At 37.8% G+C, this 21,736-nt stretch overlaps 1 protein-coding gene and 1 long non-coding RNA gene across 3 annotated transcripts in view; one reads left to right on the top strand and one right to left on the bottom strand.

Moving 5' to 3' along the window:
* Positions 1 to 21,736, bottom strand: part of NXPH2 (neurexophilin 2) — a 109,634-nt gene that overhangs the window by 11,093 nt on the left and 76,805 nt on the right. The gene's annotated exons all lie outside the window — the stretch shown is intronic.
* The window catches only part of LOC144234461 (uncharacterized), a 133,209-nt gene that overhangs the window by 53,099 nt on the left and 58,374 nt on the right, over positions 1 to 21,736 (top strand). For both annotated transcript variants that reach the window (XR_013335958.1, XR_013335959.1), the window contains exon 4: positions 3,820 to 3,899. This is a non-coding gene — a long non-coding RNA (uncharacterized LOC144234461). The remainder of the gene's footprint in view (positions 1 to 3,819; positions 3,900 to 21,736) is intronic.

Here is a 21,736-nt window from a genome sequence, read left to right as displayed (position 1 = left end):
TGCTGGCAGGTGGCAACCCTTGCAGGCCTTGTCTTTCACCCTGAAACCTCCTAAGAGCCGCTGAAGGTTTATAATACAGTTGACCCTGGAACAACATGGGTCTGAACTCTGTGGGTCCCTAGTTTTTGGTAAATACCAGACATTACTGTAAATGAATTTTTCTTCCTTATGACTTTCTTAATAATATTTTCTTTTCATTAGCTTACTTTATTGTAAGAATACAGTATATAATACATGTAACACACAAAATATGTGTGTTTATTGTAAGAATACAGTATATAATACATGTAACACACGAAATATGTTAAAAAACAGTCAACTGTATGTTATGGGCAAGTCTTCCAGTCAATAGGTTATCAGTAGTTGAGTTTTAGGGGAGTCAAAAGTTATACATGGATTTTTGACTGCATGGGGGTCAGCACCACTAACCCCTTGTGTTGTTCAAGGGTCGACTGTATATATTCTTGGGTTCTGGGACAGTCAGACCTTTGCCATAGTTGTGTTATAACCCTCTTCTATAATTGTATAGAATTTATATAATATATATAAATGTTGATTGATAATGAGCTAAGTATGCTCTGGATAGATAATGATATTCTGAAATAATGTAGGTTTGTTTTTAAGTTTCTAGGTGTGTAAAAACATGCTAATACACAGCAAATTTGGCTGGTATGTATGATTTTCATGAGAAATAATGAATGCTCTAAATAAAAGGTAAAACAAAGCAATCTAATTGTTTTTCCATGATCATAGCATCAAAGAGATGTCTGTACCTCAAAAGGATATTTTCAGTTTTCTGTCATTATATTGAATATAAAATATTTACAGCCTGTACTATTTTTCCATGAAACATTTGACAAAATATACATAAAGCACAATGCTTAGATTGAATAGGTCAGCTACCATTAGCAAGGAAGGCCACATCCTGGTTTTACACTGCACTAAAAATATGTAGTCCTCTGTTCATCAAAGAAAAAAAAATATCTGACTTTCCAGAATCAGGCAGAAAGAACTCAATGCTCCAAATTTGTGGATTGGTACCAAACAGGGAGGATTGTCTTTTCCTTAATAACAGGAATGGCATATGCTACAAGAGATAAATTGATACAGATCTGTACAAATATTTTTTAAAGGCAGCTGGCTTGCTCCCCTTGGATATCTGCAAGTGTTTATTAATGTTTTTTCATAGTGACAATTACTGCTAAGTGCCAGTTTGGAGGAATAACTGGTTTGTTTAATAGATCTGTTTATAATGTTGTTCATGATGGAGTCCATGTAGCTAGCCGTTAATTATTTTACTGGGGCTATTAGTTTAAGCCAAGAACCCCAAAAGTGACCACTGTTATACAATTTAGAGGTGGGTTGCAGATCCCATAATAGCTAAAGAATTATAGAGCCAATGAAGAAGGTGGTCTAAAGCCTCATTTTTAATGCCTACATATAGCTTATATATAACTGGACTGCTTTAACAATTCTGTCCTGTATCCTGTAGTTAAAACTAAAATGATAACCTGCTCAGCAGGGGAAAAAAAAAAAAGAAAAAAGAAAAAAAAATCCCTGTCATGATCAAACTCAGCATCCCATTAACTGTTTTGCTTGTAAACGAATCTTGGAAAGCATTTCTCTGAGTAGAAATTTTACAGAGTATTATCACTGCTGACAAAACAGGTATTACGTATCTGGTGGGAAACATACAATGCTATATTGATGATGAGCAGTACGGCTTGCCTTAAAGGCGTATTTCTGGGGCTCCATTACTGAATTGTCACCACAGATTAAAAGAAAAATGACATAAAGGGAAAGAAGGATGGTAGAATCAAACATATATCAATATATTAATTGTGCCTATTAATATCTTGTGGCATAATGTGGCATTATTTCAAAATTCATTTTGCAAGTTGAAAAACAAATGATTGCTTCGGAGAAGAAAGCTTAACAGTGGACATCCTTCCTTTCTGCTGAGAGTAGCAAATTCATTTTACCTTCCAGATATCTTTTAATAGTTACCCTTTACATTTTTCTAAATTGATACAGGAACTAACAGGAAACATAAATGTGAAGACAGAAATCTTAGCAGTAAGAGCCAAAAAACTAGATTGCAATGCTTGGCAGTACTTTTATTGCTAAGGTTAAATATGGCAATTCCTATTTTATCTTGATGACAGTAATCTGGAAAATCAATGACACAACCTCTGCAAAAAACTGCATGCACACACACGCACACACCCTGATACACAGAAATATCATGTGTATCAACGTATGTGTGCACGCACATTCCATAGTTTCTGCAAATGTTTAGGGGAAATGGTGTGAAAGGTAACTTAGATTTCATTTTGTATTAGTAAGATGAATAAAGGGGGCTCTTAAACTATGAACATGCTAGAACCAAATACTGAAGACGCCTTGTGGTAGGGGGCTACGAAGTGTTATGATGTCACCATACTTCCAGAATGAAACGGGGCAGACGGCAGTCTCATTTAGTGTAAGGTTTGCAAAGTCACACAAGGTATTATTTTGATAATATAATAGAAATAGAATAATAGAATAGAATAGAAAAAATAATGTAATATAATATATATTATGCCATAAAAATATATTATATATTATAAAATACATATTTTACATATTATAAAAATAATAGGATAGAATAGGAAAAAAGTCCTTTTGCAGTTAAGAAATAAATAGCTCAGGGACAACTGGGTGACTCAATCGGTTGAGTTACTGAGTCTTGGTTTTGGCTCAGATCATGATCCCACGGTTCTTGAGTTCAAGTCCTGCGTCGGGTTCTGTACTGACAGTGTGGACCCTGCTTAGGATTTTCTGTCTCCCTCTCTCTCTCTCAAAAATAAATAAACATTAAAAAAAAGACAGAAAAGCCTCAGAATGGTGAGTGGTATTGTCTGTTTTCACCGTGTGTCCTTATAAGCCTCCCCCAAGTTTTCAATGAGAATGAAGAGCTTCACGTGATAGGAACACACCAAGACTTCTCAAATACAATGCCTGGAAGAAACAGCATGAATGTGTCCTGACCTCTAAAGGTTGGCATTCAAAAAGGAAAGTTACAAAAGAGGGAAGAATAGTCAAGGAAGAGTGGAAATGCCATATATTGCATTTCTATGTCAGTGTAGGCAGAGTTTCACTGAGGAAACACGGGAGGAGGGGTGCAGAGAGGCAAAAGATGGTGTGGTAGCTCCACCCTTTTGAAGCCCAAGGAGGTCTTGTCAGCTCCGGTCTTTGCATCCATGGCTCTGCTCTCAGTCATTCTTTTTCCATCTTGTCCTTTCCCTGTACCTTTCATCAGTGCAGGCTGGCAACATTTCTGGTGGTATGCATTTCTTAAGACCTGTCAGTCACCTGTGTCATTCACTGGGGTTCCAAGCCAGTAACAAGAGTGCCCTCCACACATATTTTCTGGATAACTGTATCTCTATTCCTGGTTTCTGTTGAGATAGTTGATTGAATCCATGGGTCATAGACCTAATGTCTTTAGCAAAAGTTGTCTAGCCACACCTTTGGTGTTTTCTCCAGAGCAGATATGTTTGACTCTAAGTAAAGGAAATTATTCTTGATGTTGTGGGTGGAACTTATCCAATCTCTTAAAAACAATTACAAGAACCAATCCCTGGAAATATAGCTTTTTGAGTTTCCATTTATCTCTCCATCAATCCATCTATTTATTTATCATCTATTTATCCTACTGATTCTGTATCTCTGGAGAACTCCAGTTCACTGCCTTTTAATTTTAATAACTATATTCATGTGTGACCATCTTATTTTCATGACTCACTTATGCCTCTTACTGTCTTATATTCTCCACAGAACCTAATATAGGGGACACCTGATTGTGACTTCATCACTGGATCAGATTTGGGGTCAACTCTCTCCATGTTCTTCCAAGAGTAAGCTGTGAAAGTTCAGTTTGACTTCATATTGTTTATTATTATTTTATACTTTACTCTTCCTCTTGCAAACTCCTTGAAGGCAGCTACTAGGTCTTGCTCCCCTTTATGTCCCCAGCACTTATCACTATGCCTGATTCACAAAAACCAACTATATAAATCTGAATGGCAGTGTGTAACATCCTGGACCTTTCACAAGTTTTTATTTCCCTAGGCTTTGCTCTTAGGCCACTTTGGAAAACGTCCTAAATCCTAAATAAAATGTAGTCAATAAAGTAGTCAAGTAGACAAAACAGTGGAGATGCGGAAAATGGAGTTAGTATGTTGGCAGAATGGAACTGAATAAGAAGTAATGATTATCTGATAGAGGAATAAAAAAAACTAAATGGAAAAAAATTTCAAAATAACATTTGAAAAAGTTGGCAGTAACTACTGGAAGACTTAATTTACAGTGTGTTATGAAAGGGACCAAATTCTACTACTCTCAAGGGGTAGTTGTTCTGGGGATTTTATCCCACTTCCCCCACTTCTGGGGACTTCCACATAGAAGCTGAGATTCACTCACAGATCTCCACTGTTAGCCTGGAATTAATCTGCAGTTCAAGATCTACGGATCTAGCTTTCTAACAGACAGGTTCACTTTAATTGAGTCAGGGAAAGGACACAACACTAGCTTCCCGTTTTGCAAAACATGATATGATTCCTCCATGATGGTGTAAGTAGCAGTTAAAAATGAGGATACAAGTTTTTTAATTGGGGGTGGGAGCAGGGGAGCTCTTTGTTACAAGTCAAATGATTACAACGCCACCTCATATAATTTCTACTGGACTGACGTTGTGTTTGCACAACTCCATGGGCTTTTGTACCTTGCTGTCAACTGACACAGTGAGGTAGACACCTAGGGAGCTGTCTTCCAGTCATCTGATACCGGCTGACTGGTCATGGCTTCTTTCTCCCTGTCTGCAATCATTTGCAAATAAGGTCAAATCAAAATCTTTTCTGTCTCTCTGGTAAACTCTTGAGTAGCCTCCCTCTCCCATCCCCCGCCCCCCTGCCCTTCTCTCTCCCTACCCTTCTCCCATCACGTGGTTCAGAAGTCCTGGGAAAGGTCGAACAGGACTGTCCTGGGATTAGATGCTGGTTTAGGCTTACAGGCGGTGAACCTGGCTCTTTCTTGCAAACATTTCCTGTCAAGCCACACCCATCAGGCATCTGGCCCAGTATGTTTTCTAAAATCTGTGTTCTAATTGTGACCTTTAAATAGCTCCTTTACCTAGGATGGTATTTTCACAATTACAAAACAATAGAATCTTTTTTTGCCCTAAAGTAAGCTTTTGCAGAATTTTAATATATACAAGAGACACCAATGCCATTTATTAAAGCACAATTATAGGTGAGTTCAAGCTTATTATTATAAGCTTCACAAATGAGAGTAATAAGGATCTTAAGACTAACATAAAACTTCAAATCAGAGATTGTAGATGATTGTTGCAGTCATATCAGTCTCAAAACAGTTCATGGAAACATCTTCACCCTAGAGTGTCTTTGATGATCTAGTGGATTTTTTCACTCTCCACCTATCGGTGGGCCCACCATTATACTCCTACAATAGTGCCAGGATTGGTCAGTATCCCTTCACTATGCCAAATTATTTAGAGATCTGGACATTTACATATTTTTTGTTATATTCTCAAAGCTCAGCACAATGTCTAAAATAAAGTACATACGTTGAGTAAACATATATTGCTGAAAAAGTGTAATCCTTCTCCTAAAGGGCAGATATAATTTTAATATTAACTAAATGACTTGGTTAAATTTATGGAGGTTTTATGCATTATAAAATCATTCCTGGCCTGTACCCAAATGACCATATAATATTTTTAAGTTATTGGGAATCAAATTCAAAAAGTTTTACTGTGGTTTTCGTAGGGAACCTGGAGAGAAGAGCCATACTTGAGGAAGGAACAAAATGGGGTGCTGCAAACAAGTTCTGATGGCATCCTCGCCACCTGCTTGGGAGGCTCAAGCATAATCCCAGCCACTGGGATCCAGAAGACAAGGGTTGCTGGGCTTGGTTGAGGAGTATGGTCAGATTCAGGGAGGGGTCTGAAAAAGGGATGTTGCGGCTTACCCTATTTAATCAGGGAAAGGGAAAAGACTACTGTGAAGAGTGTCCTTTAGTGTCCAGGGGAGAATTAGAGCAGCACCCACTGAATTGCTAAGGAGACAGAGAAAGAGAGAGGGAGGAAAAGAGAGAGAGAGAGAGAGAGAGAGAGAGAAAACACACTCTTCTAANGCAGCACCCACTGAATTGCTAAGGAGACAGAGAAAGAGAGAGGGAGGAAGAGAGAGAGAGAGAAAACACACTCTTCTAGGAGTGTCCATGTCAAAGTAAAGGATCAGGGAAGAAGTTACTTAGATAAGTTATAGTGTTGTGGAGAGATCTGTTTATTTCAGACTAAAAGTGCTCTGGATCTGAACCACATAGGTAAATGCTCCATTTCTCACCCGTACAGCTCTCAGCTTTTGTAGACATATTAAAGATGTATTAAGTAAGCCAGAATACCTAATAACCAGTGACACCTTCCCAATATGTTTTTGGACAAGGGAGGAGCAACCAGTGATCCACTAGGTCCTAATGTACAAATAAGTATTGAGAACTAATCAGCCTGTTAATTAAACTCACTTCACATTGGTGCTTATTGAGCAACTATGATATAAAGACCACTTGGGGGAATATTCCCGCATTACAAACTTGAAGTGAAATAGATGGGTAGCCTGAAGTGGTGGCAGAGGAAGAAAGTGGTCAGAAAACAAATATCCAGAGACTGAGAAATTTGAAATGGAAACGTATCCTCAACAGCGCCCATCGCCTTATGTGAGGACACAGTCATCTGCATTTAGCTCCTTTCTGATTCCTTCTTGCAAATATTCTCCTCCCTTTGCCATCTTATCTCTCCCACCTAGTGCATCTCCCTCCACCAGTAATTGAACCCAGAGCCTTGAGTTATGCTCTAGCCCTCCCGTTTCCACCCTCCCACATCTAATTCATCACTAATTTCTGTATTCTGTTCCCAAATCTATTTTAAATCTGTCTCCCTCTCTTCACCTTCGTTGTCTCCTCCATCAAGGTGGTCTCTCTCCTGAACACATTCAGTATCTCCTGTGTGCAATCTTTCACTGACTCCACACAGTGACCTTTATACAATCCGGCCACGACTTCTATTCAAGCTCGTCAGTGTATTCCACTGCATTAAAAATAAAATTCAGACCCCTCAAATGGTAGGCAAGAACCTCTGGCTATGGTTCTTTCTGCCCATCCAATGGGCGCTCCACTTTCTCCAGGGCAGAAGCTTTCTGTGACCTTCTGTCTATTCCTCTTGAAAACCAACAGGGAACTTTGCTCGTGGTTTTTATCTTAAGGCACGTTAACGTTCTGCCTCATTTTGCTTTTTCTCACTAGATTGCAAGTTGACTTAGGGTCTCGCATAACGTCCATTCCACACATATTTTGGGGAGCACTTCTGCATTGCAGGCCCTGGGCTGGGCAATGAGGTGCAGCAATTAGTAAGACAAACCTTCCACTTTATGGAGCGTAGTGTCTAGTGGGGAAGACTGACAGAAACTTTGTAAACAAATGCATTTATGATGTAAAAACAAACTGTAGAAGTGTGGAAAGGAAAACCACCAGAGAATAGGGCAGGTCACGTTAGAGTGGGTGGTACTTAAGCTCACAGGGACAGAATTACAGGAACAGCACAGAAGTAGTGTTGTGGACAGCGGGGGGCAGCTCATGAAAGGCCTCATGACCAGATGAATCTGGGTGGATTCCAAGAATTTTATGAAGGCGTTTAGTGGCAGGAGAAAAGACACAAGGTGATTTTGAAGGAGTAAGCAGATCCCTTGGGCACTGCATCTTACTTATAAGAAGTGTTTAATAAATATTTGTTGAGTTTTCAAGAGAAGAATATATGCCTACTGCAAAGTTACACAGGTTAATACACTGAGGCCTTTAGGAAAAAAATCTAGAACTAAGGTCTTCACATTCCCTGTTGAGAGCCCTTTCTAGTATCACTATAGACTATTAAATATAAATGAAGAGACAGAAGTAGTTTGGAGATGTGATTACTCAGCATCTGAAGATGACAATTCCAGCTTCTGTCATGCACAGATTGAAATTAATGATTGACATGCATTAATCAACAGTCTTTTATCAGAATGGGTGATGGCTATTGATAGTTTTCCTGAGTTTATCTTCATTCTAGGAACAAATATTGTTCTCTGCCTGGATACTCCCTCTTCCCTGAACTCCTTTTGGCTAATGATGGCCTGTGTATTTTCTACATCAAGGAAGCTTTTCCTCACTATTGGAACTGAGTTATAACTCTCTAACATATGCACTCTTAAAATGTGAGCAGGCAGGTAACAAGTCAAATTACTCTGCTGGAGAGACTGTGTGTAGATGCTCTGAAATTACATGGACAGGGAAAGGAGCCCACTTGAGTCCAAATGTCCAGCCATCCCTTCCCAGGCCCCATGCATGAACCTTTCAGACCAGTTCAAGTCATCCTGAGCCTTTCAGACCAGTTCAAGTGCCATGGAGTATCTCTGAGTGATCCCAGTAAATGCTACTCAAAGCAAGAGAAGCCACCAACTAAACCCTGTCCAAATTTTGAATCCACAACATCATGAGATATAATAAAATGGCAATTGCCTTAAGAGTTCAAATTTGGAACATAGTTTTTTATGCAGTCAATAGCTGAAACATCGAGGGCACGTATAAGTCTGTGAGGTGATAGCATAGGAGCCACAATGTGCAAGTGCTAAAGAGATAATTGGAACTTTGTCCTGTAGATGAGGTAAACTGCATCTGGAGTGACCTGCAGAATTAGCCTGGATGACTCAGCCCTGAGTCATTCTGATTTGTGGATCCTACACAAAGCCCCAGGGCATTCCTAAACTCTGCCTCCAGGATTTATTTCATAGTCCTTGCTGAAGCAGCTCCTGAAAAGTCCATAACCAATCCCTGGGCAACACTGAACATGACCCCCTGAGTGCAGACTGCTGGGATGACTTCCTTAAGACATGTTTGTACCATCAACAACCAATGCCAGCTCTTCACCAGCCAATGCAGAGCTTTGGCCAATTTATATATTTCAATGATATTCAAGATAGGTGTAAGAGAAGCTCTAATATCCAATAACCACCTATGTTTGTTTTGCTTAAGAATTTCTATCTGTCTTGGGTCTTATTCAGGCATATTTTGCCCTGAAGAGGATTCTTAAATGTTAATTCTGAGTGGATACCTTAATAGAAGAAAATGGCCAAGTATGTACTATTAAGCCAGGCCAACAAAAAGCAGGTGAAATTCAGGAGTGTTGGTTCTTATTCTTTTAATATACTCACAACAGACATCATTTTTATACAAAGCTTATTTGATCTTTAATATATCTCACGTCTCCTCTTGATAAGACCTAATTCTAAAAAGTGGGTGTCAGAATACTTGGAGATTTGCAATATTAATGAAGGAATCACATCAATAACAGAGGGGAGCAGAGAAGAAAACAATTAGAAGAGGCCTGGTTTCTTAAGTCAGCTGTCAGAACCTTAAGAAAGCCTTTTTCAAGTAAATTAATCTTCCCTCCCTTCTTATACAGTGCATGTAAGCTGTATTTCCATTTCATGCATATTCTCTTTTAAAAAGAAGTTTCAGGCAAAGAATTAATGATTAATAACACTTAACAAACTTGTGTCTTTTCCACCTTATCCCCTCTTCACTGGATTTGCTTAATTTGCTTTCATGGTTTGCCCCATGAATGTACTTCTGTTTCTCATGCTTTCTCTCTCAACACAGCTCTGGCGCTGGGGCAATAGCTGTCTGTTCAGGCCACTGTGGTCAGGGAGAAGGTAGCTAAAAAAAAAAAAATAGAAATCACCCACTTCCTCCTCAGCTCTGCACCTGGAGGACAGAACTCATGGTTACAAAAGTGTGGGAGTTTCTCTATTACTGGCTCTTGGTCAGGTTAAAAATGTAAAGTAAGGTCTGTGCCTGTGGGTGTACTGGCTCAGGTATGCTACAGACCAGTTCAGAAGCTCCAAGGCCATGCAGACCACCAGAATTTGAGATTACTCTCAGATCACTGATGAGGGTCAGGAGCAAGATACTCAAAACTCTCAAGTCTGATCACCTACTTTTATTTTGTGCACCTCTGAAGTATTTTCTGTGAACTGGTGATAGGTAGTTTCTATACATTTTGTAAATTAATCGTGGCCATTTATTTATTTATTTATTTGCTTATTTGTTTATTTTTGCATCAAAGGTGTGACTATCTGTAAACAGTGAGTTATGAGGTTTTGGTCCATGTGAAGGGCTGTCTCATAGAAGCCAGGTAAGATTTATAGTAGTTTGCCCTAGGGCCAAGTATGGAGATAAGAGGTAGGCAGACCATGGTTTGGTAAAAGGAAGCGATTTCTAACCATGAGGCCTGATCATCTATAGAAGAATCTGCTCCTATGATAGTGTTATGGGTTGGATAGTGTCCCCTCAAAAAAGATAAGACTTTAGTCCTAACTTGTGAATGGAATCTTATTGGAAATAGGGTCTTAGCAGATTTAATCAAGTTAAGATGAAGTCATTAGTTAGGGTGGGCCCTAATTCAATGTGACTGCGGTCTTTATAAGAAGAGAAGAAATAACACACAGGTAAAACACCCTGTGAAGACAGAGACAAAAGCAAACAATCTCTTAAGATGGAGGCAGAATTGGAGTTATGCTGCCACCTGCCAAGGAACACCTGAAGCTACCAGAACCTGAAACAGGCCAGGAAGCTTCCTCCAATGAAGGCTTCCGAGGGAGCTTGCCCTCGCCAACACCTTGATTTCAAATCTGTAGCCTGCACACTGCTCAAGAAATTTCTGTTGTTTTAATGATCCAGTTTATAGTACTTTGTCACAGCAGCCCTAGAAAACTAGCACAGTGAACTTCTCTGTCCTCATCACTCCAGATGTTAAAGCAGAATATCTGAGGTGGTAACAGAAAGTCACAAATTAACTAAGCATTAACTTAGATAACCTTTACGTTCTTTCCAGTCTCAAATTATCTTCATTTTTAATATACTTTTCTATGGTCCATAAATGATACTGTGAGTCTTTGAGATCATGGACTTACTATCACCATTATTATTTAAAATTGCTGTAGAAGTTCTGGGGTACCTGAATGGCTCAGTTGGTTAAGCATCCAACTCTTGGTTTTAGTTCAGGTCATGACCTCGTGGTTCATGAGATAGAGCCCCACATTGGGATCTGTGCTGACAGGGCACAGCCTGCTTAAGATTCTCTCTCTCCCTCTCTCTCTGCCCCTCCCCACTCCCCCCCCAAAATAAATAAATAAAAAATAGAAAAAAGTAAAAAATAAAATTGTTGCATAAGTTCTGACCAAGTCAGTAAGGCACAAAGATGATAAATGGAAAAACTCCTGGCAATGAAAAGACTGTATTATCACTACCTGCTGAAAAAAATAAGTTGCATAAACAAGGAATCCAAGGAAATAAAAAAAAGGATTCAAAATTGATACTAGTTCAGCAAAATGACCAGAAAAAAGATCAATAAGCAAAAATAAATAGTTTTCTATATTTTAATACTAAAAGTGTTAGAATATAAGTTGAAAACATGCTGTTTATGTTGGAAACATAAAGTTTAACATACGTAGAAATGGCTTTAACAAGAAATATCTAGAACTTCTGTGAGTACATTTATAGGACTCTACCAAGAGAAACGAAGGAAGTATGTACTAAATGGAGACATAACGTGCTTGACTGGGAAGAATGGATTGTGTGAAGATATCACTTCTGGCCAAATTACATAAAACGTATATACATCTTATGTAATTTGATCTAAAAATTGAAACAGGAACTTTGAAGAACACGAAAAAGTGATTTTTTAAAATTATTTATTTTTAAATGTTTATTTATTTTTGAGAGAAGAGACAGAATGTGAGTGGGGAAGGGGCAGAGACAGAGGGAAACACAGAATCTGAAGCAGGCTTCAGGCTCTGTGCTTACAGAGCTAATGGATCTTAGACCTAAAGTCCCTGGGGCTTGAACTCAGGGACAATGAGATCATGAGCCAAAGTTGGATGCTTAACAGACAGAGTCACTTGGGCACCCCATGAAAAAATTTTAAAGTCCATTTAGAAATAAAGATTAAACACTTCTTGATATAAAAACTTGACTAATGAACTTAAATACAAACACAACTGGTAAGCTATTTTGAATAAACATGGTAGAAAAGAGATTCATATATTATCATATAAAGAGATTTTAGAAATCTTTAAGAAGTAAAAACCACAATGGAAACATAAAGGATAAAAACATAAATTTCACAAGATAATATATACAAATAGCCAATGAATATTGGGATAAATAAATATCCCAATAATAACATAATATTTCCAAAAGTTAAGTTGGCAAGAAGTTTTTAAAGTGACACAATCAATGTTGAAGGTTGGGAATGTGTCTGGAAAAATAAATAAGATTCAATCTTTCTAGAGAGACACTTAGGCACGCTAACTAATAGCCTTAAAAATTGTAATACCATAAGCCCAATTCCTCCTGTTTAGCAAAATGATGCCCAAAGCAATGGAACAGAATAAAGAGCTCTGAAATAAATCCACATATATATGAGCAACTGATTTTCAATAAAAGTGCCAAAGTAATTAGATGGGAAAAGAACCATCTTTTCAATAAATCGTGCTGAACTACCTGGATATCCACATGAATAAAATGGTTCCCTTACACCAAACTCAATAAATTAGATAAATCCAACGATTATTGGAACTAATGGATCTTAGACCTAAATGTAAAAGTTAAAACTATTAAGACTTCTAAAAAAAGGAAAAAGAAAAAGGAAAATATCTTCAACAACTTGGCATACAGCAAAGTTTTCTTAGATAAGATACAAAAAACATAAAAGAAAGAAAACCTTTTTTAAAATTATATGTCACTAAAATTCACTTGGTCTGCTCTTTAAAAGATGCTGTTAAGAAAGTGAAAGACAAGCCACAGACTGGGAAAACATAACCACAATATATAATTATCTTACAAAGAGTTTGTATCCAGAATATTGCAAAGAACCCACTCAACTCAGTAACAAGAAAAACAATCCAATTTTTAAAAATGGTAAATGGTTGAGAGCAAAAGACGATATATTTCACTAGAGAGATACAAATGGCCAATACGCTTATTACAAAATACTCCACTTCATTAGCCATTAGGGAAATTAAAATGAAATCTGCAAGAGATAGCACTACATACACACTAGAATGGTCAAAATTAAAAAGACTTACACTATCAGATCATAACACTGGTATCAGATTTGGATTAACTAAAACTCTGGCACATTGCTGTTGGGAAAGTAAAACGTAAAATGCAACTTTGGAAAGCAATACAAAGTTAAAGATATACCTACACTGATACCCAGCACTTTTACTCCTAGGTATTTATCCAAGAGAAATGTATATACAGCAATACTTACACATACTGCGCATTTGGTTTCAGACCACCACAATAAAGCAAATATCACAATAAAGCAAATCAATGACCGCTTAGCTTTCAGCGAGTTGTAATCTTTTTGGTGGTGAGGATCCTGCCTCGATGTTGATGGCTGGCTGACTGGTCAGGAAGGTGGCTGCTGAAGGCTGGGGTGGTTGCGGCCATGTCTTAAAGTAAGACAACAGTGAACTTTGCCATACCGATTGATTTTTCTTTTTATGAACAATTTCTCTGTAGCATGCAAGCTGTTTGTTAGCATTTTACCCACAGTAGAACTTCTTTCATAATTGTAATCAATCCTTTCAAACCCTGCCGGCTGCTTTAGCAACTAAGTTTATGTCATATTCTAGTTACATTTTTTTTTTTTGTCATTTCAGCAATCTTCACAGCGTCTTCAGAAGGAGTAGTTTCCATCTCAAGAAACCACTTTCTTTGCTCACCCAAAGGAAGCAACCCCTTACCTATTAAAGTTTTATCATGAGATTACAGAAATTCAAATATAATAACAATGAAAAAGTTTGAAATACTGAAAGTATTACCAAAAGGTGACACAGAGACATGAAGTGAGCAAATGCTGTTGGAAAAATGGTGCCGACACTCCTGCTCAACACAGGGTTGCCTCAAGCCTCCATTTTGTAAAACAAATGCAATTGTCTGTAAAGCACAATATGGTGAGGTAGAATGAAATGTGGTCCCGCCTGTACAGATCCAGGCAAAGACTTTTACACAAATATTTACAGCAGCTTTATTCATAATAGCCCTTAAATGAAAACAATCCAAATGTTTGGATCATGTATCATCAAATGTGAATAATTAAATAATGCATAATCAAATGGAAAATAATGAATAATCAAATTGGAAATGAAAACAATAAAACCATTAGATAAAAAAGTAATTCTCCAAAGAGGAATATAAGTGGATAATTTCATACAGTGAAATACTACTTAGCATAAAAAACAAATTAGTGACTCAGAAAATAGAACAATCTATATATAATGCATGATTCCATTGATAAGAAATTCTAGAACAGGAAAAACTAATCCATACGCAGATCAGAGTTGGTCTTTGACCAAGGGGTTAGTGGTAATGCTGACTTCAAAGGGACTGGAGAGAAGTTTCCGAAGTGATGAAAAAGTTCTATACCTTGATTGTGGTGGTAGTTGCACATATGCACATATCTGTCAAAACTCTTGGAACTGTCTTCTTAAAATAGTTAAATCTATTATGTGCAAATCATACCTTTTAAAAGTTGATTAAAAATGTAAAAGAAATCATGCACACAATTTCTGTACAAGCACATTAATTATAGCATTATTCATAATGGCAATAATATATACTATATACATCTATCTAATGGAAGTAATAAAATATAATTTATATGAGGATCAATTAAATTAATGTAAGTAAAGTACATTTAATAACATGAGAAATGAAATACTGTTAAAGTGGGAAAAAGTGACATGTTTTCGGTAAGAAATAGTTTACATACATGTTAAAAATTATTGGTAGGACCAAAGAAGACATACAGTGGCCAAGACATGAAAAGACACTCAACATCACTAATCATAAAGGAAATGCAAATCAAAACTACAATGACAGATCACCTCATACATGTCAGAAATGCTTGTATCTAAAAGTCAAGAAATAGCAAATGCTAGCATGGATAGAGACAAAAGGGAACCTTCATGCATTGTTGGTGGAAATGTAAATTGGTGTAACCACTGTGGAAAACAGTATGGAAGTTCCTCAAAAAATTAAAAATGGAAATACCATATGATCCAGTAATTCCATTGCTGGAAATTCACCCAAAGAAAACAAAAACACTAATTTGAAAAGACATGTTCATTGCAGCATTATTTACAACGGTCAAGGTATGAAAGCAATCTCAGTGCCCACTGATAGGTGAATGGATAAGGAAGATGTGGTGTATTTGTACAATGGAATATTCCTCAGCCTTGATTGTGGCGGTAGTTGCACAAATGCAACTAAAAAGATGCAACTAAAAAAAGATGGAATCTTGCCATTCATGAGAACATGGATGGACCCAGAGGGTATCACGCTGAGTGAAATAAGTCAGAGAAAGACAAATACCGTATGATTTCACTTAGATATGGAATCTAAGAAAATAAAACAAATGAACAAGTAAAGAGAAATAGATTCATAAATACAGAAAACAAACTGGAGGGGGTGGAGGGATGGATGAAACAGGGGAAAGGGATTAAGAGGCAATAACTTCTAGTTATAAAATAAGTTATGAGGATAAAATGTACAGCATAAAGAATATAATCAATAATATTGTAGTAACTTTGTATAGTGACAGGTGGTAACTACACTTATGGTGAGCATTGAGTAATGTATGCAATGTTCAATTCACTATATTGTCCACCTCAAACTAATATAACACTGTCTCTTAGTTATACCTGGATAAAAAAAAAAAAGTGGCAGGAGTGGAACAAAAATATTGGCAGGACATAAACCAAAACACTAATGAGTTGTCTCAGGATAATGAATTCTTGGAGTTTCTTAGTTTTTTCTTTGTAGTTATCACTATGATTCATTTTCTACATTAAATTTGTTTTACGTTTCTAATTTGAAACAATTAAAAATGCAGGTATTAAAAAACAAAATTAAATTAAAAACTGATAAAGTAATTTTCTTTAGAGTATATTATCCATTCAATAAAACATTCAACCTTATTTCTAACCAAACGAGTACAAATTAAAAAAAAATGCTTTCATGATTAACAAATCAGCAAATAATATAAAATGTATGAAAAGAAATATGTTTTTGGATTGAGATTATCTACTGCTGGAAAGTATATTTTCCATACTTTGTTATGGCAATATAAAGTAGTAGAGCATTTGTTTGTTATATGAATAAGAAGCCTTAAAATTCCCATTCCTTTTGATGTCATAACTACACTTCTGAAGTAGCAGCTATAGGAAATTTTTTCAAAATACCTGTGAGGTCTGCACAGTGATGTTCACTATGGTGTTATTTATGCTATGATAAACTGCACACAACCAAAATCTCCAAAAATTTAAGAAAATTGTTAAGTGATTTCGATACACTTATTTATTTATTCATTTATTCATTTTTGAAAGAGCACAAATGGGAGAGGGGCCAAGAGGGGAACAGAGAATCCGAAGCGGACTCTGTGCTGACAGCAGTGAGCCCGATGTGGGGCTGAACTCATGAAATGCAAGATCAGGACCTGAGCTGAAGTTGGATGCTCGACTGCCTGTGGCACCCAGGTGCCCCAATACACTTATTTAAAAGCTTATTAACTGACATTTAAAAATGATGCAGGTTTTAATAACATGGGAGAATGCTTACTTGTATAATGTGAGGTTAAAATAGCTACAAAATTGTATATATTATTTCAACTACATTATATATTAAAAATAAATGGAAATGGGGCACCTGGGTGCCTCAGTCAGTTAAGCTTCAGATTCTGCTCAGGTCATGATCCCATGGCTTATGGGTTCCAGCCCCGCGTAAGGCTCTGTGCTGACAGCTCAGAGCCTAGAGCCTGATTCAGGTTCTGTGTCTCCCTCTCTCTCTGCACCTCCCCTGCTTGCACTCTGTTTCTCTCTCGCCAAAAATGAACATTAAAAAATAAATAAACAAATGGATACAAGTTATAATAAATATCCTTCTTTTAAAAATGTTTTTTTAATTTATTTCTGTGAGAGAGACAGCATGAGTAGGGGAGGGTCAGAGAGAGAGGGAGATACAGAATCTGAAATAGGCTCCAGGCTCTGAGCTAGCTGTCAGCACAGAGCCCGACGGGGGGCTTGAACCCACGAACCGTGAGATCATGACCTGAGCCAAAGTCGGACACTTAACCAACTGAGCCACCTAGGCACCCCTATAATAAATATCCTAAACTTATAGATTACAAGTAGGCAGAAAAGTCACTGATAATTTTCTCCCTATTTTTAATGTATTTGCATATTTTGAAATAGTCAACAGTAAGCTAGTATAAATATGGTAATGACTCCAAAATAAGATTCTGCAGTTAAAATATGCCCAGACCAAGGTTAACACATTCAGGCAATCTGCTATCTAAGGTAGAAACATTTAGACTTCTAGTGTCTGGTGAAATTGAAAAAGGTAGTAAGTTTTGGGAATCAAACTACTTCAGTGGCTGGACAGTCAACAATATGGCACTCAACAAATTTAGATTTGTACATATGATGCTTAGCATAATACCTAGGACATGCTGGTTAAATGAGTGTGAGTTACAATGAACAGAAATTTAAAAAATACTGAAGATGTATATGAATGTGTATGCGCATAAACACATAATATAAAGCAATCTCCCAAATTTGTCAACAGTCCATAAAAGTTTCAACAACATATGTAGAGAAAATTGGAATGAACACAAACTCAATGAAGTGCAAATTTAATCTTTTATGGGCAGAAGGAGTAAGTGTCTACTGAAATGCCAGTGCTGCCCCATAGCTCTGGGAGAAAGGAACCCTGGGAAGAAGGTGCTTTGCCTTATTCAATCAGCTCGCTTGCCCACTGGGGAACTGCTGAAAATAAAGGAAGTCAAGAAATAATACAACCTGGGTTACCAGTTGCTACCTTGTGAATAGCTCATTAAGAAGAATCATTCTTGGGGTACCCTGGTGGCTTAGACGGTTAAGCATACAACTTCAGCTCAGGTCATGATCCCACAGTTCATGAGTTCAAGCCCTGAATCAGGCTCTGTGCTGACAGCTCGGAGCCTGGAGCCTGCTTCAGATTCTGTGTCCCTCTTGCTCTGCCCCTCCCCTAGTGGCACGCACGCTCTCTCTCTCAAAAATAAATAAACATTTAAAAAAATTTAAAAAAAGAACTGCAAGAATAAGTAACTTGGTCAAAAAATTAAAAAAAAAAGGAAAGAATCATTATTTTTTTTTAAATGTTTTATTTATTTCTAGGAGAGAGAGAGAGAGAGACAGCATGAGCAGGGGGAGGGCCAGAAAGAGAGGGAGTCACAGACTCCGAAACAGGCTCCAGGCTCTGAGCTGGCAGTCAGCACAGAGCCCGACGCGGGGCTCTAACCCACGAACCGCGAGATCATGACCCAAGCGAAAGTCGGACGCTTAACCGACCAAGCCACCCAGGCGCCCCGGGAAGAATCATTATTAATGGAGTAGGGGAAGAGAGGGCAAAATATCCCCCTCTTTGCTTTGTGGTTTATCTAATCCAGAAGCTACTTCCTGGTACAGCAGCAGTCCGTGGGATGAGAGCTGGTCTGAAAACAAGGCAGTGGGAACATATGGACAGGGTTCAGGATCTAGGTAGGTTAAGGGAGCTAGCCTAAGGTGCGATGAGAGTAAGGGCAGATCTTGCTGTGCCCAGCTCCTGGGAGGGCAGATGACAGATGATGGATGCCAGCACGAGGGGCATATTTCCGCAGGGATCTGATGGAGTTGGGGCTTTGGGAGAGCAAGTATCCTACCAGATCCCAGCCAATCTCCTGCTGAGGCGCAAAGCACTAGCTATGGAAATATGCTCATGCTTATTTTCTTGTTAATAGCAACCTTTAATCCAAAATTCTACAGGAGACCAAAACGTATTAAAATAGAAATTGAGGCTTGTGTGGTAGGTCTTGTCACTGCACGCTCTATTCAATAATGCCACATTGTTCCATGCATGTGCTGGATATGTCCTCTGCTGGCTGGTGCAGTTTGGGGACATTGCTGAATTCCATTTTACTTATTTCCCAGTAAGCCATGTAGGCAAATGGTAATAGCCTCATTTTGCAGATGAGAGATCAGGGCACAGAGAGTTTAAGAAACTAATCCAAGTTCTCTAAGCTAGTGATCCTGGAAAATAAACAGAACCCTGCTCCTTTTAAAGCCCCTATAGAGATGCAATTAATAGTCCATTTTCATCCAGCGTTCAAACCATTTTTAACATGATCTATGCCTTTTCTTTTAATTGAATAGGTAGTATAACATCCAAGCCCTGAGTAAAATACATATTCTGCACTATAAACATTTAGCACTGTAAACATTTAAACCTTAACAATTCAACAATCTTTTCACCTCCTCACATCTGGTTTCTAATACTTCTGTTTTGCTGAAACAGTTTATAATATTGCTAACAATTACTGGTGGGTATCAGGCCACACAAATATTTAATGATACCATTAATTTCTGAAAGAGAACATTGGCATTAGATTTAAATGAAGAAGGAATTTATTTCCTTATATTTTGCACTGATATTTAATTTGTAGCTCTTGGATTGAAGCCTCAGATCTATGATTGATTAGAATTTGACATTGCTCTTTAAGTATTTCTGTTCACCTTTAAATATGGGCTTTTCCCTGCCTTGTGTAGCACATAAAAACTGGAACGTTCAACACTCTATCAGACCAGCACCTGCTGGCCATCCGTCTGTCGGACTTCTTAGTTAATGTCCTCCCTCCTGCTCATTTCTTGAAAGCCTAGGAGATTTCACTTTACATTTGCTAAGACTGGTTCATTAAAATACTAATTTTAAACTGTAATTATCTGTTGGTTCATATCGGCGATTGAACCGCAGTGGTGCTATCTCCTAACTGCAGGAAAATTTCACATCTGTTCTCATCCCCTGGAGCCTTGAGCAAGAGTTACCTTGGCACTCAAAAAAGTAGGCAGTTTGAAAGAGATGTAGAGAACTGTGTTTTAAGAAAAGCAACAAAAGCAGACAGGAAGAATTGTAAATATGGTAAACAGACTCAATTGTAAAACTATTCATGATCCTACCTTCTGGGGGGAAAAAGCAATCAAATAGGAAGCATAGCAGGTAATAGTCCTGTGGTCATATTGAGAAGATTTTAACTGCATCAGCTGATCTAACTCCTGGAAGATTTGCAATCTGCTGGCCCAAGTGGGTGGAAGTGGGGTGGTATAGGTTATTCGTTGTCTTAGGATAAAGGTCAGTGATATCTCTGCCCTGGAATGGCATCAGCCAGCCTAGGGAATGCCCACTGGTCGGCAGAACTGAGTGCAGTTCTCAGATTTAAGGTATAAATACATGAGGGGGAGGGGGAAGGCAAACTAAAGAAAACAGAACAGGTTAAAAAAAGAGAGAATAGAAATGAAAAGATGGATAGGATATAGGATGTCAGCAAGGGGAAGAAAAAACACGTCCTGGGGAAGTGCCACAGTATCTTCTATGCACCACCTACTCACAACTCATTATAGGAGTCAGGCCAATAAGAAGGGGCATGTACTGAATGTCACTGTGTGCTCGATTAGGGTCTCTGGGTTAGATGAGGATTACCTGCACTGTACAGATGAGGAAACTGAGGCTTGGAGAGATGAGAATCTGGATTTGAGACCCTGGTTGTCCAACATCATACTCTATGTGTTTTCCATTACATAATGATGGTTTTCAATATTTCAGAGAGAAAAAGATGAGTAAGACACGAATCCTTCCTTAAAGACCTCATGGTTTATAGTATACATCTTAAAGCAGTGTCCTCCAATAACACTGAGAGAATTCTCTGCAACACAGAGATTACTTTATGATTTTTTTAGAGGCAATCTCTTTATCTTTTAATATATTCCAGACTCACGTCCTGACTTGAGTAAAATTATAAATTTGGCCTTGGTGTCATATCATCTTGTGTTTCCTACCCACAGCATCCATTCCCAGGAGAATTAGAGATGATTCAAAAGTTTTTGTGATCATTGTGGGGATGAGCACTGAGTGTTATGTGGAAACCAATTTGACAATAAACTATTAAAAAAAAAAAGAAAAAAAAAAAGTTTTTGTGAGTTTCCTTCCTACTCCACCAGCACCCACCCCTAAATAACCTGAATAAATTAACCTGGGGAGCAAAAATTCATGATGGAAGTTCAGGAACAATGGAGCCAGAGGGAAAGACTACTTATTTGACTGAATAGTCAAAGCTTCAAATACAGTATAAAATCCTGCTGCCTTAGTCCACATATAAGAAGTTGCCAGGTGCCAAGAACAAGAAACATGAAGGATCTTTGCACAGACTAATAAGAGCTTTAACAATGGCCAACTGAAGGTAAAATAGAAAAGCCTAGGAGGGCAAAAGAACATCTCTTCTGTTGTGAGTATAGAATGTAAAGAAAATGAGAGCTAAATCAAGGGATGATCTACTGACAAATTAATTTGGAAATCATTTAAGAAAAATTGTGCTTCAGCTCTTATTTATATCTGTTGGAAAGAATGGGCTATGTCCTCTCCCCGGTGTTAAATAACAAGTATTTAACCTAGGAACTAAAAGTCCATTTTTCTTTTATATCTCCAGGACCCCAGGACTAGGTTGTTA

Source organism: Crocuta crocuta, unplaced genomic scaffold, assembly GCF_008692635.1.
Source record: "Crocuta crocuta isolate KB4526 unplaced genomic scaffold, BGI_CrCroc_1.0 scaffold154, whole genome shotgun sequence".
NCBI lineage: Eukaryota > Metazoa > Chordata > Mammalia > Carnivora > Hyaenidae > Crocuta > Crocuta crocuta.
This window is presented reverse-complemented; position numbering and strand designations above follow the sequence as displayed.